The sequence below is a fragment of the Lytechinus pictus genome, chromosome 13, assembly GCF_037042905.1.
Source record: "Lytechinus pictus isolate F3 Inbred chromosome 13, Lp3.0, whole genome shotgun sequence".
Taxonomy (NCBI): domain Eukaryota; kingdom Metazoa; phylum Echinodermata; class Echinoidea; order Temnopleuroida; family Toxopneustidae; genus Lytechinus; species Lytechinus pictus.
The window spans coordinates 28,721,575-28,735,942 of record NC_087257.1 but is presented as its reverse complement, the minus strand read 5'-3'; the positions used below and the strand labels follow the sequence as shown (position 1 = coordinate 28,735,942).

The 14,368-nt window shown below is 40.8% G+C and overlaps 22 non-coding genes across 22 annotated transcripts; all 22 read left to right on the top strand.

The window, feature by feature from the left end:
• Nucleotides 1-4,995: 4,995 nt before the first annotated feature.
• TRNAA-AGC (transfer RNA alanine (anticodon AGC)) lies at nucleotides 4,996-5,068 on the top strand. The gene has a single exon. It is a non-coding gene; the product is annotated as a tRNA-Ala (tRNA).
• An 83-nt stretch (nucleotides 5,069-5,151) lies between these two features.
• Nucleotides 5,152-5,224, top strand: TRNAA-AGC (transfer RNA alanine (anticodon AGC)). Its single transcript has one exon. It is a non-coding gene; the product is annotated as a tRNA-Ala (tRNA).
• Nucleotides 5,225-5,308: 84 nt separating this feature from the next.
• Nucleotides 5,309-5,381, top strand: TRNAA-AGC (transfer RNA alanine (anticodon AGC)). The gene has a single exon. It is a non-coding gene; the product is annotated as a tRNA-Ala (tRNA).
• Nucleotides 5,382-5,460: 79 nt separating this feature from the next.
• Nucleotides 5,461-5,533, top strand: TRNAA-AGC (transfer RNA alanine (anticodon AGC)). The gene has a single exon. It is a non-coding gene; the product is annotated as a tRNA-Ala (tRNA).
• A 240-nt stretch (nucleotides 5,534-5,773) lies between these two features.
• TRNAA-UGC (transfer RNA alanine (anticodon UGC)) lies at nucleotides 5,774-5,846 on the top strand. Its single transcript has one exon. It is a non-coding gene; the product is annotated as a tRNA-Ala (tRNA).
• Nucleotides 5,847-6,253: 407 nt separating this feature from the next.
• Nucleotides 6,254-6,326, top strand: TRNAA-AGC (transfer RNA alanine (anticodon AGC)). Its single transcript has one exon. It is a non-coding gene; the product is annotated as a tRNA-Ala (tRNA).
• A 1,395-nt stretch (nucleotides 6,327-7,721) lies between these two features.
• TRNAA-AGC (transfer RNA alanine (anticodon AGC)) lies at nucleotides 7,722-7,794 on the top strand. The gene has a single exon. It is a non-coding gene; the product is annotated as a tRNA-Ala (tRNA).
• Nucleotides 7,795-8,185: 391 nt separating this feature from the next.
• Nucleotides 8,186-8,258, top strand: TRNAA-UGC (transfer RNA alanine (anticodon UGC)). Its single transcript has one exon. It is a non-coding gene; the product is annotated as a tRNA-Ala (tRNA).
• A 407-nt stretch (nucleotides 8,259-8,665) lies between these two features.
• Nucleotides 8,666-8,738, top strand: TRNAA-AGC (transfer RNA alanine (anticodon AGC)). Its single transcript has one exon. It is a non-coding gene; the product is annotated as a tRNA-Ala (tRNA).
• Nucleotides 8,739-8,821: 83 nt separating this feature from the next.
• Nucleotides 8,822-8,894, top strand: TRNAA-UGC (transfer RNA alanine (anticodon UGC)). The gene has a single exon. It is a non-coding gene; the product is annotated as a tRNA-Ala (tRNA).
• An 83-nt stretch (nucleotides 8,895-8,977) lies between these two features.
• Nucleotides 8,978-9,050, top strand: TRNAA-UGC (transfer RNA alanine (anticodon UGC)). The gene has a single exon. It is a non-coding gene; the product is annotated as a tRNA-Ala (tRNA).
• An 83-nt stretch (nucleotides 9,051-9,133) lies between these two features.
• TRNAA-AGC (transfer RNA alanine (anticodon AGC)) lies at nucleotides 9,134-9,206 on the top strand. Its single transcript has one exon. It is a non-coding gene; the product is annotated as a tRNA-Ala (tRNA).
• An 83-nt stretch (nucleotides 9,207-9,289) lies between these two features.
• Nucleotides 9,290-9,362, top strand: TRNAA-AGC (transfer RNA alanine (anticodon AGC)). The gene has a single exon. It is a non-coding gene; the product is annotated as a tRNA-Ala (tRNA).
• A 79-nt stretch (nucleotides 9,363-9,441) lies between these two features.
• Nucleotides 9,442-9,514, top strand: TRNAA-AGC (transfer RNA alanine (anticodon AGC)). Its single transcript has one exon. It is a non-coding gene; the product is annotated as a tRNA-Ala (tRNA).
• Nucleotides 9,515-9,754: 240 nt separating this feature from the next.
• On the top strand, nucleotides 9,755-9,827 carry TRNAA-UGC (transfer RNA alanine (anticodon UGC)). The gene has a single exon. It is a non-coding gene; the product is annotated as a tRNA-Ala (tRNA).
• A 572-nt stretch (nucleotides 9,828-10,399) lies between these two features.
• TRNAA-AGC (transfer RNA alanine (anticodon AGC)) lies at nucleotides 10,400-10,472 on the top strand. The gene has a single exon. It is a non-coding gene; the product is annotated as a tRNA-Ala (tRNA).
• A 547-nt stretch (nucleotides 10,473-11,019) lies between these two features.
• Nucleotides 11,020-11,092, top strand: TRNAA-AGC (transfer RNA alanine (anticodon AGC)). The gene has a single exon. It is a non-coding gene; the product is annotated as a tRNA-Ala (tRNA).
• A 932-nt stretch (nucleotides 11,093-12,024) lies between these two features.
• On the top strand, nucleotides 12,025-12,097 carry TRNAA-UGC (transfer RNA alanine (anticodon UGC)). Its single transcript has one exon. It is a non-coding gene; the product is annotated as a tRNA-Ala (tRNA).
• A 572-nt stretch (nucleotides 12,098-12,669) lies between these two features.
• TRNAA-AGC (transfer RNA alanine (anticodon AGC)) lies at nucleotides 12,670-12,742 on the top strand. The gene has a single exon. It is a non-coding gene; the product is annotated as a tRNA-Ala (tRNA).
• A 547-nt stretch (nucleotides 12,743-13,289) lies between these two features.
• On the top strand, nucleotides 13,290-13,362 carry TRNAA-AGC (transfer RNA alanine (anticodon AGC)). The gene has a single exon. It is a non-coding gene; the product is annotated as a tRNA-Ala (tRNA).
• A 774-nt stretch (nucleotides 13,363-14,136) lies between these two features.
• On the top strand, nucleotides 14,137-14,209 carry TRNAA-AGC (transfer RNA alanine (anticodon AGC)). Its single transcript has one exon. It is a non-coding gene; the product is annotated as a tRNA-Ala (tRNA).
• An 83-nt stretch (nucleotides 14,210-14,292) lies between these two features.
• On the top strand, nucleotides 14,293-14,365 carry TRNAA-AGC (transfer RNA alanine (anticodon AGC)). Its single transcript has one exon. It is a non-coding gene; the product is annotated as a tRNA-Ala (tRNA).
• The last annotated feature ends 3 nt before the right edge of the window (nucleotides 14,366-14,368 follow it).

The window sequence follows — 14,368 nt, the reverse complement described above, 5'->3', positions numbered from 1 at the left end:
GCTAATCAGCTAGGGAACCTACGTCCTTAAATCATAATTGACAGTAATGAGGATTAATGCCTCACAAAAGGGCACTTATATAGCTAATCGACACGATTTTTATCCTGGGGCCTCACAGTAACGAGGCCATTACTTAGCCCCTGAATCATGACTGTACGCAGTGTTTGCTAGGGTACGCGGCCGCCCCCACAAATCCCCCAAAACGAAGAAAATGCAATAAATTGTCAAAAATTCATTGCAATTTCCCCCCGCCCCCAACAGGAAAAATTTCTCTGTGTGGCCATGCCTTGAACCATAATGCATGGCCCTACAGAGGAATTTTTCCTGTTGGGGGCCGGGGGAAAATGCAATAAATTTTTGACAATTTATTGCATTTTCTTCGTTTTGGGGGATTTGTGGAAGGGGCCGCGTACCCTAGCAAACACTGCGTACAGTCATGATTCAGGGGCTAAGCAATGGCCTCGTTACTGTGAGGCCCCAGGATAAAAATCGTGTCGATCAGCTATATATCAGTGCCCTTTTGTGAGGCATTAATCCTCATTACTGTCAATCATGACTTAAGGACGTAGGTCCCTTAGCTGATTAGCATAGTAACACACATATGATGAAGCAGTCACGCAAAACAAATACTCGCAAATTAGTATTCAATAAAATCTGAGAATGTATGCCATTATCTAGATCTATTAGAAATAAATAATTTTTAAAAATCCTTCCCTAAACTGGGGTAAAAATAAATATTCCACCTTTATGACCAACAGTGTATATATATATAATAATTATTATATCGCCTGAATAAGGAAGGAAAATTGGAGCTGAGCTTGTATGAGATATGGGAGGAAAGTAGAGTAAGAAACTATAATGTAACTATTCAAAAGAGCTGAGGGGAAAAATTATATGTATATATAAATTGAAAGTGGATAGGAAAGAAAAATCAGTCGTTCCCCTCTTGGATGTTCAGGCCATTAGGTTGGGTGGTGCGAAGTCGTCTCATCCAGAGCTTCTCCCTGCTAGTACGAACTGAGTCAGGACGGGTACCTAAAGATTCGATGCCCTGTAGCATCATGTCAGTGATGGAGTGGTTGGGGAGGTTAAAATGGCGGCCAACTGGAGTGTCCAGCTTTGCTGTGTTGACGGTGGATCTGTGCCCGTAGAATCGTTTCTTGAGTGTGGTCTTGGTTTCCCCTATGTATTGTACCCTACAAACTCTGCAAGTGATGAGATATACAACATTAGTGGTAGTGCATGTGATGTTGCCCTTGATTTGGTGAGACAGGCTGGTAGAGTTGCTGGTGAAAGTATCGCCCTCGTGAAGGTGTATTTCACATATGATGCATCTGTTGCTGGTGCATTTGAAGGTGCCATGCTGTATGGGAGAAGAATGTTTAGTGAGGGAGGGCACTTCAGCACGAACAATGAGGTCCCTGAGATTCGGTGGGCGTCGGTATGCTAGAAGGGGAGTATCGGGAACGGCCTGTTGGAGACGATCAGAAGTGTGTAAAATGTGGTGGTTATCAAACAGGATTTTGCGGAGAGGGGGTAGATTGGGATGGAAGGTGGTCACAAGCGGTATTCTGTCGGTGGTCTCCTTGTCACTTTTTGGTTTGAGAACTTCAGATCTGGGGAGAGAACGAACTTTGTTAATTGCCAGTTGGACTGCCCTGGCCCCGTGGCCCCTAGCACAGAGATGTTTCTGCAGATTCCTGGCATGGAAGGAAAAAGCAGGGTCCTCGGAGCAGATACGGCGAAGTCTGAGGGCTTGACTGTAAGCGATGCCGGTTTTGCAGTGACGGGGGTGGCAGCTGGATGAGTGGAGGTACTGGTGGGTATCTGTGGGTTTAGAGTATAGGGTAGTGGTGATACCATTAGACTTTTTCTGGACTGTAACATCAAGGAAGTGGGTTTCCTGTTGGGAGAAATCAGAAGTGAATTGGATGGTCCTGTGGAAGGAATTGATGTGGTCAATGAATGTATGGAGGCTGTCTTCATCCCTGGTCCAGATGAAGAAAATGTCGTCTATGTAACGCCACCAAATCCATGGGCGACAGGGGGCTGAATCTAACATCTGCTGTTCCAGCTTCGTCATGAAGAGACAGGCGAATGAAGGAGCCATCCGGGTGCCCATTGCTGTACCGAATATCTGTAGGTAGTGCTTGCCCATGAATGTGAAGTTGTTTTTTGTTAGTACATGAGACATCAGAGATTTGATATCGGATATGGGGGGACTGGAATGGCCACTAGCGGCCAAGGCTTCACATGATGCTTGGATACCTTCGTCGTGGGGAATGCTGGTGTACAGTGAAGAAACATCGAAAGTGCCGATGATCGCAGTCTCGGGTATCTGGTCCTTGATGTCATTTAGTTTCCTGAGAAAGTCTGGAGTGTCGTGGATGTAAGAGGGTGCACGTGAGACAAGGGGCTTAATGTGGTAATCAACAAAAAGGGAGGTGTTCTCTGTTGAGGAACCATTTCCTGAGAGGATGGGTCGACCGGGGTTGCCAGGTTTGTGGATCTTCGGGAGGAGATAGAAGCGGGCAGGTTTAGCATTAGTAGGGGAGAGAAATTTGTGGGCCTTCTCAGAGAGATACTCGCGTTCTTTCATGTCATTCAGTGTCGATTGGATCTGTAGGGAGAAATTACAAGTAGGGTCAGAATCGAGGAGTGCATAGTGAGATCGATTATTGAGATGTTTCATGGCTTCATCGATGTACTGCTGGCGGTCCATAACAACGACGGCTGATCCTTTGTCTGCAGGCTTGATGATGATGTCGGACCTGTTTTTGAGTGATGAGAGAGCCTGGCGTTCTTCTCGAGGAAGGTTGTCATGTGCTCTGGTGTCGAGGGTATCTGTGGAGCGAACTTGGGATGAGACAGCTTGGATGTAAGTTTCAAGGGAAGGAACTCTATTCTTAGGTGGAATCCATGTGCTTTTCTTGTAGAAGGGCTCGGGATCAGAAGGGGGTGCATCTAAAAAGAACTCTTTGAGACGTATCCTGCGATAGAATGTAGAGAGGTCTTGGCTGAGAGCTATCTGTTCAACTTCTGGTGGCGTGGGGCAAAACTTGAGACCTTTAGAGAGAAGAGAGGTTTCTGCTTGGGAGAGAGGGGAGGATGAGAGATTAACAACCAAATGGGGGGATACATCATTGTTGTTGGTATGTCGTCTAAATCTGTTTGACCGTTGTCGCTTCTTTGTGAGGTTGCCTATTTTCTTGTTCCTGCGTTCAGTGAGGAGAGACCTGTGTTTAGAGAGATCAGATTCAATTTCATCATTATACTGAAGCCATTGGGTTTGGGTACAGCAAGAACGTAGTTCGTCTTCCAGGCTACTGATGTCAGCTGAAAAAGAATAAAGAGAAGCAATACACTGTTCAGAGAGGATGTTAATTAATCGAACTGAAGCTCCATGTAAGGTCTGGTTCCATCGTTTGCGAAGTTCAGGTGTGAGCGTACCGAGACCGGGAGTGCAATGAAGTTGGAGGCCTGTGGGTATAATGCGATTGAGGGAATAAAATCTGTAATTGTCCTGGTGAAAAGAGGTCTTGAGGGCCTTCAGCTTGATCTTCCTGAGCTGGTGAAATAAAGATAGATGGTTAGTCATGGAAGAAAAGAGACCTAGAATAAAAAAAAGTGTAAAACAAAGAAAATGGATATTCATAACAAATCAAAATATAAAGAAGGAGAAAAGTCGAGTAGATTTGAACTAGACCTAAAACAGAATGATAATAAGAATACACAAAGTTAATTAAATCAAGCCGAAAAGTAAAATCGACCAGACAAAGATACCAGAAAAAAACAAAAAACAAAGTTATGCAAGTTTAAGTATGGAAGGAAAGTAAACAAGAAAACACTAAAATACAAATACAGAAAATCAAACATATATGGATAAAACAAGACAAATTAGATAAGGAGGATCACATGGGAGTGATACAACAGCAGAATAGGAGATCAATGGCAAAAAGAAGCTGCTGAAAACTGCTTATCTAATAAAAGAGAGCCAATGGAGTAAATTATAAAGTCAAAAAGGGGCCTAAGCTTTCGATCCTAGCAGAATCTTCGTCGGAGGCAAAATGACAAACATATAAAGTGGAACAACCATAATATAGACCACAAACAAGCTACAGCAACACTAGAAACAAGGAGACAAAAGGGGCATTAGTGAGTAGAGAAGACCAATCAGGTTAGTGAAGGGGATGAAAGAAAAGGAGTAGGCAGACACAAAGGGAAGTTAGTGTAAGTAAGGCCAAGAGGGATTAAGATAATGAGGCAGGCAACATCAAACAGGATCTGGAACAAAACAGTGATAGAGGGATGAATAACTAGAGAATTAGTGAGAGGTGGGTCAAACAGGTTACAAAGGAAGGCTTAATAAACTGGTGCGTAAGAGTGGGGGGAAAAAAAGGAAGAAAAAGAATGGGGAACAACTGATAATGTGCAAAGGACATATACGGACATATAATGTATATATATATAAGGACATATAATGACTAATATAAAGTCTCTTATGCATTAAAGTAAGCATAGTAAGGGGAGCTAGCTCAGATGGTAGAGCGCTCGCTTTGCATGGGAGATGTACCGGGATCGGTGCTCGGGTTCTCCAAAACGAAACTTTTTTAACAACTTGTATTTATTTGAACATTGTCTTAATGACTAAAAAATCTTTTAAGACAGTGTTCAAATAAATACAATTTGTTAAAAAACTTTCACATTGGAGAACCCGGGCATCGATCCCGGTACCTCTCGATGCCCGGGTTCTCCAAAAAATACTTTTTTAACAACTTGTATTTATTTGAACACAGTCTTAATGACTAAAATAAAAAAGTTCCTTATGCATTAAAGTAAGGGGAGCTAGCTCAGATGGTAGAGCGCTCGCTTAGCATGCGAGAGGTACCGGGATCGATGCCCGGGTTCTCCAAAACGATACTTTTTTAACAACTTGTATTTAATTGAACACTGTCTTAATGACTAAAATATAAAGTCTCTTATGCATTAAAGTAAGGGGAGCTAGCTCAGATGGTAGAGCGCTCGCTTAGCATGCGAGAGGTACCGGGATCGATGCCCGGGTTCTCCAAAACGATACTTTTTTAACAACTTGTATTTAATTGAACACTGTCTTAATGACTAAAATATAAAGTCTCTTATGCATTAAAGTAAGGGGAGCTAGCTCAGATGGTAGAGCGCTCGCTTAGCATGCGAGAGGTACCGGGATCGATGCCCGGGTTCTCCAAAACGAAACCTTTTTAACAATTATGTATTTATTTGAACACTGTCTTAATGACTAAAATATAAAGTCTCTTAAGCATTAAAGTAAGGGGAGCTAGCTCAGATGGTAGAGCGCTCGCTTAGCATGCGAGAGGTACCGGGATCGATGCCCGGGTTCTCCAAAACGAAACTTTTTTAACAATTTGTATTTATATGAGCATTTAATGACTAAAATTTAAAGTCTCTTATGCATTAAACTAAGGGGAGCTAGCTCAGATGGTAGAGCGCTCGCTTAGCATGCGAGAGGTACCGGGATCGATGCCCGGGTTCTCCAAAACGATACTTTTTTAACAACTTGTATTTATTTGAACACAGTCTTAATGACTAAAATAAAAAAGTTCCTTATGCATTAAAGTAGGTGGAGCTAGCTCAGATGGTAGAGCGCTCGCTTAGCATGCGAGAGGTACCGGGATCGATGCCCGGGTTCTTAAAAAGGATACTTTTTTAACAACTTGTATTTATTTGAACACTGTCTTAATGACTAAAATATAAAGTCTCTTATGCATTAAAGTAAGGGGAGCTAGCTCAGATGGTAGAGCGCTCGCTTTGCATGCGAGAGGTACCGGGATCGATGCCCGGGTTCTCCAAAACGAAACCTTTTTAACAATTATGTATTTATTTGAACACTGTCTTAATGAATAAAATATAAAGTCTCTTATGCATTGAAGTAAGCATGGTAGGGGAGCTATCTCAGATGGTAGAGCGCTCGCTTAGCATGCGAGAGGTACCGGGATCGGTGCCCGGGTTCTCCAAAACGAAACTTTTTTAACAACTTGTATTTATTTGAACATTGTCTTAATGACTAAAAAATCTTTTAAGACAGTGTTCAAATAAATACAATTTGTTAAAAAACTTTCACATTGGAGAACCCGGGCATCGATCCCGGTACCTCTCGATGCCCGGGTTCTCCAAAAAATACTTTTTTAACAACTTGTATTTATTTGAACACAGTCTTAATGCCTAAAATAAAAAAGTTCCTTATGCATTAAAGTGAGGGGAGCTAGCTCAGATGGTAGAGCGCTCGCTTAGCATGCGAGAGGTACCGGGATCGATGCCCGGGTTCTCCAAAACGATACTTTTTTAACAACTTGTATTTATTTGAACACTGTCTTAATGACTAAAATATAAGGTCTCTTATGCATTAAAGTAAGGGGAGCTAGCTCAGATGGTAGAGCGCTCGCTTTGCATGCGAGAGGTACCGGGATCGATGCCCGGGTTGTCCAAAACGATACTTTTTTAACAACTTGTATTTATTTGAACACTGTCTTAATGACTAAAATATAAAGTCTCTTATGCATTAAAGTAAGGGGAGCTAGCTCGGATGGTAGAGCGCTCGCTTAGCATGCGAGAGGTACCGGGATCGATGCCCGGGTTCTCCAAAACGAAACTTTTTTAACAATTTGTATTTATATGAGCATTTAATGAATACAATGTAAAGTATCTTATGCATTTGAATAAGGGGAGCTAGCTCAGATGGTAGAGCGCTCGCTTTGCATGCGATAGGTACCGGGATCGATGCCCGGGTTCTCCAATGTGAAACATTTTTAACAAATTGTATTTATTTGAACACTGTCTTAATGACTAAAATTTAAAGTCTCTTATGCATTAAACTAAGGGGAGCTAGCTCAGATGGTAGAGCGCTCGCTTAGCATGCGAGAGGTACCGGGATCGATGCCCGTGTTCTCCAAAACGATACTTTTTTAACAACTTGTATTTATTTGAACACAGTCTTAATGACTAAAATAAAAAGTTCCTTATGCATTAAAGTAAGGGGAGCTAGCTCAGATGGTAGAGCGCTCGCTTTGCATGCGAGAGGTACCGGGATCGATGCCCGGGTTCTCGAAGCTCCCCTTACTTTAATGCATAAGAGACTTTATAATTTAGTCATTAAGACAGTGTTCAAATAAATACAATTTGTTAAAAAAGTTTCGTTTTGGAGAACACAGGCATCGATCCCGGTACCTCTCGCATGCAAAGTGAGCGCTCTACCATCTGAGCTAGCTCCCCTACCATGCCTACTTTAATGCATAAAAGACTTTATATTAATTTATTTCATACTGCTGGCATATTGTATTATTACATAATTATATTATCAATATCAGCTAGAATTCCTTAAATTCCTTAAATAAATTTGTGGATATATTGGCAGCAATGCTCATGAAGTAGAGATGCCTGACTTATTGGTATTAAAGCAGGCAGCGAATTATAAATCAAACAAAGTTAGGTTCAATCAATAGTTTAATCTTCCTCATGGAAATACTGAATTCACAAAATGAATATTTATGATTCACATTCACTGGTAATAAGGGGAGCTAGCTCAGATGGTAGAGCGCTCGCTTAGCATGCGAGAGGTACGGGGATCGATGCCCGGGTTCTCCAAAACGATACTTTTTTAACAACTTGTATTTATTTGAACACTGTCTTAATGACTAAAATATAAAGTCTCTTAAGCATTAAAGTAAGGGGAGCTAGCTCAGATGGTAGAGCGCTCGCTTAGCATGCGAGAGGTACCGGGATCGATGCCCGGGTTCTCCAAAACGAAATTTTTTAACAATTTGTATTTATATGAGCATTTAATGACTAAAATTTAAAGTCTCTTATGCATTAAACTAAGGGGAGCTAGCTCAGATGGTAGAGCGCTCGCTCAGCTTGCGAGAGGTACCGGGATCGATGCCCGGGTTCTCCAAAACGATACTTTTTTAACAACTTGTATTTATTTGAACACAGTCTTAATGACTAAAATAAAAAAGTTCCTTATGCATTAAAGTAGGTGGAGCTAGCTCAGATGGTAGAGCGCTCGCTTAGCATGCGAGAGGTACCGGGATCGATGCCCGGGTTCTTAAAAAGGATACTTTTTTAACAACTTGTATTTATTTGAACACTGTCTTAATGACTAAAATATAAAGTCTCTTATGCATTAAAGTAAGGGGAGCTAGCTCAGATGGTAGAGCGCTCGCTTTGCATGCGAGAGGTACCGGGATCGATGCCCGGGTTCTCCAAAACGAAACCTTTTTAACAATTATGTATTTATTTGAACACTGTCTTAATGAATAAAATATAAAGTCTCTTATGCATTGAAGTAAGCATGGTAGGGGAGCTATCTCAGATGGTAGAGCGCTCGCTTAGCATGCGAGAGGTACCGGGATCGGTGCCCGGGTTCTCCAAAACGAAACTTTTTTAACAACTTGTATTTATTTGAACATTGTCTTAATGACTAAAAGATCTTTTAAGACAGTGTTCAAATAAATACAATTTGTTAAAAAACTTTCACATTGGAGAACCCGGGCATCGATCCCGGTACCTCTCGATGCCCGGGTTCTCCAAAAAATATTTTTTTAACAACTTGTATTTATGTTAACACAGTCTTAATGACTAAAATAAAAAAGTTCCTTATGCATTAAAGTAAGGGGAGCTAGCTCAGATGGTAGAGCGCTCGCTTAGCATGCGAGAGGTACCGGGATCGATGCCCGGGTTCTCCAAAACGATACTTTTTTAACAACTTGTATTTATTTGAACACTGTCTTAATGACTAAAATATAAAGTCTCTTATGCATTAAAGTAAGGGGAGCTAGCTCAGATGGTAGAGCGCTCGCTTTGCATGCGAGAGGTACCGGGATCGATGCCCGGGTTCTCCAAAACGAAACTTTTTTAACAATTTGTATTTATTTGATTACAGTCTTAATGACTAAAATAAAAAGTTCCTTATACATTAAACTAAGGGGAGCTAGCTCAGATGGTAGAGCGCTCGCTTTGCATGCGAGAGGTACCGGGATCGATGCCCGGGTTCTCCAATGTGAAACATTTTTAACAGATTGTATTTATTTGAACACTGTCTTAATGACTAAAATTTAAAGTCTCTTATGCATTAAACTAAGGGGAGCTAGCTCAGATGGTAGAGCGCTCGCTTAGCATGCGAGAGGTACCGGGATCGATGCCCGGGTTCTCCAAAACGATACTTTTTTAACAACTTGTATTTATTTGAACACTGTCTTAATGACTAAAATATAAAGTCTCTTAAGCATTAAAGTAAGGGGAGCTAGCTCAGATGGTAGAGCGCTCGCTTAGCATGCGAGAGGTACCGGGATCGATGCCCGGGTTCTCCAAAACGAAACTTTTTTAACAATTTGTATTTATATGAGCATTTAATGACTAAAATTTAAAGTCTCTTATGCATTAAACTAAGGGGAGCTAGCTCAGATGGTAGAGCGCTCGCTTAGCATGCGAGAGGTACCGGGATCGATGCCCGGGTTCTCCAAAACGATACTTTTTTAACAACTTGTATTTATTTGAACACAGTCTTAATGACTAAAATAAAAAAGTTCCTTATGCATTAAAGTAGGTGGAGCTAGCTCAGATGGTAGAGCGATCGCTTAGCATGCGAGAGGTACCGGGATCGATGCCCGGGTTCTTAAAAAGGATACTTTTTTAACAACTTGTATTTATTTGAACACTGTCTTAATGACTAAAATATAAAGTCTCTTATGCATTAAAGTAAGGGGAGCTAGCTCAGATGGTAGAGCGCTCGCTTTGCATGCGAGAAGTACCGGGATCGATGCCCGGGTTCTCCAAAACGAAACCTTTTTAACAATTATGTATTTATTTGAACACTGTCTTAATGAATAAAATATAAAGTCTCTTATGCATTGAAGTAAGCATGGTAGGGGAGCTATCTCAGATGGTAGAGCGCTCGCTTAGCATGCGAGAGGTACCGGGATCGGTGCCCGGGTTCTCCAAAACGAAACCTTTTTAACAATTATGTATTTATTTGAACACTGTCTTAATGAATAAAATATAAAGTCTCTTATGCATTGAAGTAAGCATGGTAGGGGAGCTATCTCAGATGGTAGAGCGCTCGCTTAGCATGCGAGAGGTACCGGGATCGGTGCCCGGGTTCTCCAAAACGAAACTTTTTTAACAACTTGTATTTATTTGAACATTGTCTTAATGACTAAAAAATCTTTTAAGACAGTGTTCAAATAAATACAATTTGTTAAAAAACTTTCACATTGGAGAACCCGGGCATCGATCCCGGTACCTCTCGATGCCCGGGTTCTCCAAAAAATACTTTTTTAACAACTTGTATTTATGTTAACACAGTCTTAATGACTAAAATAAAAAAGTTCCTTATGCATTAAAGTAAGGGGAGCTAGCTCAGATGGTAGAGCGCTCGCTTAGCATGCGAGAGGTACCGGGATCGATGCCCGGGTTCTCCAAAACGATACTTTTTTAACAACTTGTATTTATTTGAACACTGTCTTAATGACTAAAATATAAAGTCTCTTATGCATTAAAGTAAGGGGAGCTAGCTCAGATGGTAGAGCGCTCGCTTTGCATGCGAGAGGTACCGGGATCGATGCCCGGGTTGTCCAAAACGATACTTTTTTAACAACTTGTATTTATTTGAACACTGTCTTAATGACTAAAATATAAAGTCTCTTATGCATTAAAGTAAGGGGAGCTAGCTCGGATGGTAGAGCGCTCGCTTAGCATGCGAGAGGTACCGGGATCGATGCCCGGGTTCTCCAAAACGAAACTTTTTTAACAATTTGTATTTATATGAGCATTTAATGAATACAATGTAAAGTATCTTATGCATTTGAATAAGGGGAGCTAGCTCAGAAGGTAGAGCGCTCGCTTTGCATGCGATAGGTACCGGGAACGATGCCCGGGTTCTCCAATGTGAAACATTTTTAACAAATTGTATTTATTTGAACACTGTCTTAATGACTAAAATTTAAAGTCTCTTATGCATTAAACTAAGGGGAGCTAGCTCAGATGGTAGAGCGCTCGCTTAGCATGCGAGAGGTACCGGGATCGATGCCCGGGTTCTCCAAAACGATACTTTTTTAACAACTTGTATTTATTTGAACACAGTCTTAATGACTAAAATAAAAAGTTCCTTATGCATTAAAGTAAGGGGAGCTAGCTCAGATGGTAGAGCGCTCGCTTTGCATGCGAGAGGTACCGGGATCGATGCCCGAGTTCTCGAAGCTCCCCTTACTTTAATGCATAAGAGACTTTATAATTTAGTCATTAAGACAGTGTTCAAATAAATACAATTTGTTAAAAAAGTTTCGTTTTGGAGAACACAGGCATCGATCCCGGTACCTCTCGCATGCAAAGTGAGCGCTCTACCATCTGAGCTAGCTCCCCTACCATGCCTACTTTAATGCATAAAAGACTTTATATTAATTCATTTCATACTGCTGGCATATTGTATTATTACATAATTATATTATCAATATCAGCTAGAATTCCTTAAATTCCTTAAATAAATTTGTGGATATATTGGCAGCAATGCTCATGAAGTAGAGATGCCTGACTTATTGGTATTAAAACAGGCAGCGAATTATAAATCAAACAAAGTTAGGTTCAATTAATAGTTTAATCTTCCTCATGGAAATACTGAATTCACAAAATGAATATTTATGATTCACATTCACTGGTAATAAGGGGAGCTAGCTCAGATGGTGGAGCGCTCGCTTAGCATGCGAGAGGTACGGGGATCGATGCCCGGGTTCTCCAAAACGATACTTTTTTAACAACTTGTATTTATTTGAACACAGTCTTAATGACTAAAATAAAAAAGTTCCTTATGCATTAAAGTAGGTGGAGCTAGCTCAGATGGTAGAGCGATCGCTTAGCATGCGAGAGGTACCGGGATCGATGCCCGGGTTCTTAAAAAGGATACTTTTTTAACAACTTGTATTTATTTGAACACTGTCTTAATGACTAAAATATAAAGTCTCTTATGCATTAAAGTAAGGGGAGCTAGCTCAGATGGTAGAGCGCTCGCTTTGCATGCGAGAAGTACCGGGATCGATGCCCGGGTTCTCCAAAACGAAACCTTTTTAACAATTATGTATTTATTTGAACACTGTCTTAATGAATAAAATATAAAGTCTCTTATGCATTGAAGTAAGCATGGTAGGGGAGCTATCTCAGATGGTAGAGCGCTCGCTTAGCATGCGAGAGGTACCGGGATCGGTGCCCGGGTTCTCCAAAACGAAACCTTTTTAACAATTATGTATTTATTTGAACACTGTCTTAATGAATAAAATATAAAGTCTCTTATGCATTGAAGTAAGCATGGTAGGGGAGCTATCTCAGATGGTAGAGCGCTCGCTTAGCATGCGAGAGGTACCGGGATCGGTGCCCGGGTTCTCCAAAACGAAACTTTTTTAACAACTTGTATTTATTTGAACATTGTCTTAATGACTAAAAAATCTTTTAAGACAGTGTTCAAATAAATACAATTTGTTAAAAAACTTTCACATTGGAGAACCCGGGCATCGATCCCGGTACCTCTCGATGCCCGGGTTCTCCAAAAAATACTTTTTTAACAACTTGTATTTATGTTAACACAGTCTTAATGACTAAAATAAAAAAGTTCCTTATGCATTAAAGTAAGGGGAGCTAGCTCAGATGGTAGAGCGCTCGCTTAGCATGCGAGAGGTACCGGGATCGATGCCCGGGTTCTCCAAAACGATACTTTTTTAACAACTTGTATTTATTTGAACACTGTCTTAATGACTAAAATATAAAGTCTCTTATGCATTAAAGTAAGGGGAGCTAGCTCAGATGGTAGAGCGCTCGCTTTGCATGCGAGAGGTACCGGGATCGATGCCCGGGTTGTCCAAAACGATACTTTTTTAACAACTTGTATTTATTTGAACACTGTCTTAATGACTAAAATATAAAGTCTCTTATGCATTAAAGTAAGGGGAGCTAGCTCGGATGGTAGAGCGCTCGCTTAGCATGCGAGAGGTACCGGGATCGATGCCCGGGTTCTCCAAAACGAAACTTTTTTAACAATTTGTATTTATATGAGCATTTAATGAATACAATGTAAAGTATCTTATGCATTTGAATAAGGGGAGCTAGCTCAGAAGGTAGAGCGCTCGCTTTGCATGCGATAGGTACCGGGAACGATGCCCGGGTTCTCCAATGTGAAACATTTTTAACAAATTGTATTTATTTGAACACTGTCTTAATGACTAAAATTTAAAGTCTCTTATGCATTAAACTAAGGGGAGCTAGCTCAGATGGTAGAGCGCTCGCTTAGCATGCGAGAGGTACCGGGATCGATGCCCGGGTTCTCCAAAACGATACTTTTTTAACAACTTGTATTTATTTGAACACAGTCTTAATGACTAAAATAAAAAGTTCCTTATGCATTAAAGTAAGGGGAGCTAGCTCAGATGGTAGAGCGCTCGCTTTGCATGCGAGAGGTACCGGGATCGATGCCCGAGTTCTCGAAGCTCCCCTTACTTTAATGCATAAGAGACTTTATAATTTAGTCATTAAGACAGTGTTCAAATAAATACAATTTGTTAAAAAAGTTTCGTTTTGGAGAACACAGGCATCGATCCCGGTACCTCTCGCATGCAAAGTGAGCGCTCTACCATCTGAGCTAGCTCCCCTACCATGCCTACTTTAATGCATAAAAGACTTTATATTAATTCATTTCATACTGCTGGCATATTGTATTATTACATAATTATATTATCAATATCAGCTAGAATTCCTTAAATTCCTTAAATAAATTTGTGGATATATTGGCAGCAATGCTCATGAAGTAGAGATGCCTGACTTATTGGTATTAAAACAGGCAGCGAATTATAAATCAAACAAAGTTAGGTTCAATTAATAGTTTAATCTTCCTCATGGAAATACTGAATTCACAAAATGAATATTTATGATTCACATTCACTGGTAATAAGGGGAGCTAGCTCAGATGGTGGAGCGCTCGCTTAGCATGCGAGAGGTACGGGGATCGATGCCCGGGTTCTCCAAAACGATACTTTTTAACAACTTGTATTTATTTGAACACTGTCTTAATTACTAAAATATAAAGTCTCTTATGCATTAAAGTAAGGGGAGCTAGCTCAGATGGTAGAGCGCTCGCTTAGCATGCGAGAGGTACCGGGATCGATGCCCGGGTTCTCCAAAACGATACTTTTTTAACAACTTGTATTTATTTGAACACTGTCTTAATTACTAAAATATAAAGTCTCTTATGCATTAAAGTAAGGGGAGCTAGCTCAGATGGTAGAGCGCTCGCTTAGCATGCGAGAGGTACCGGGATCGATGCCCGGGTTCTCCAAAA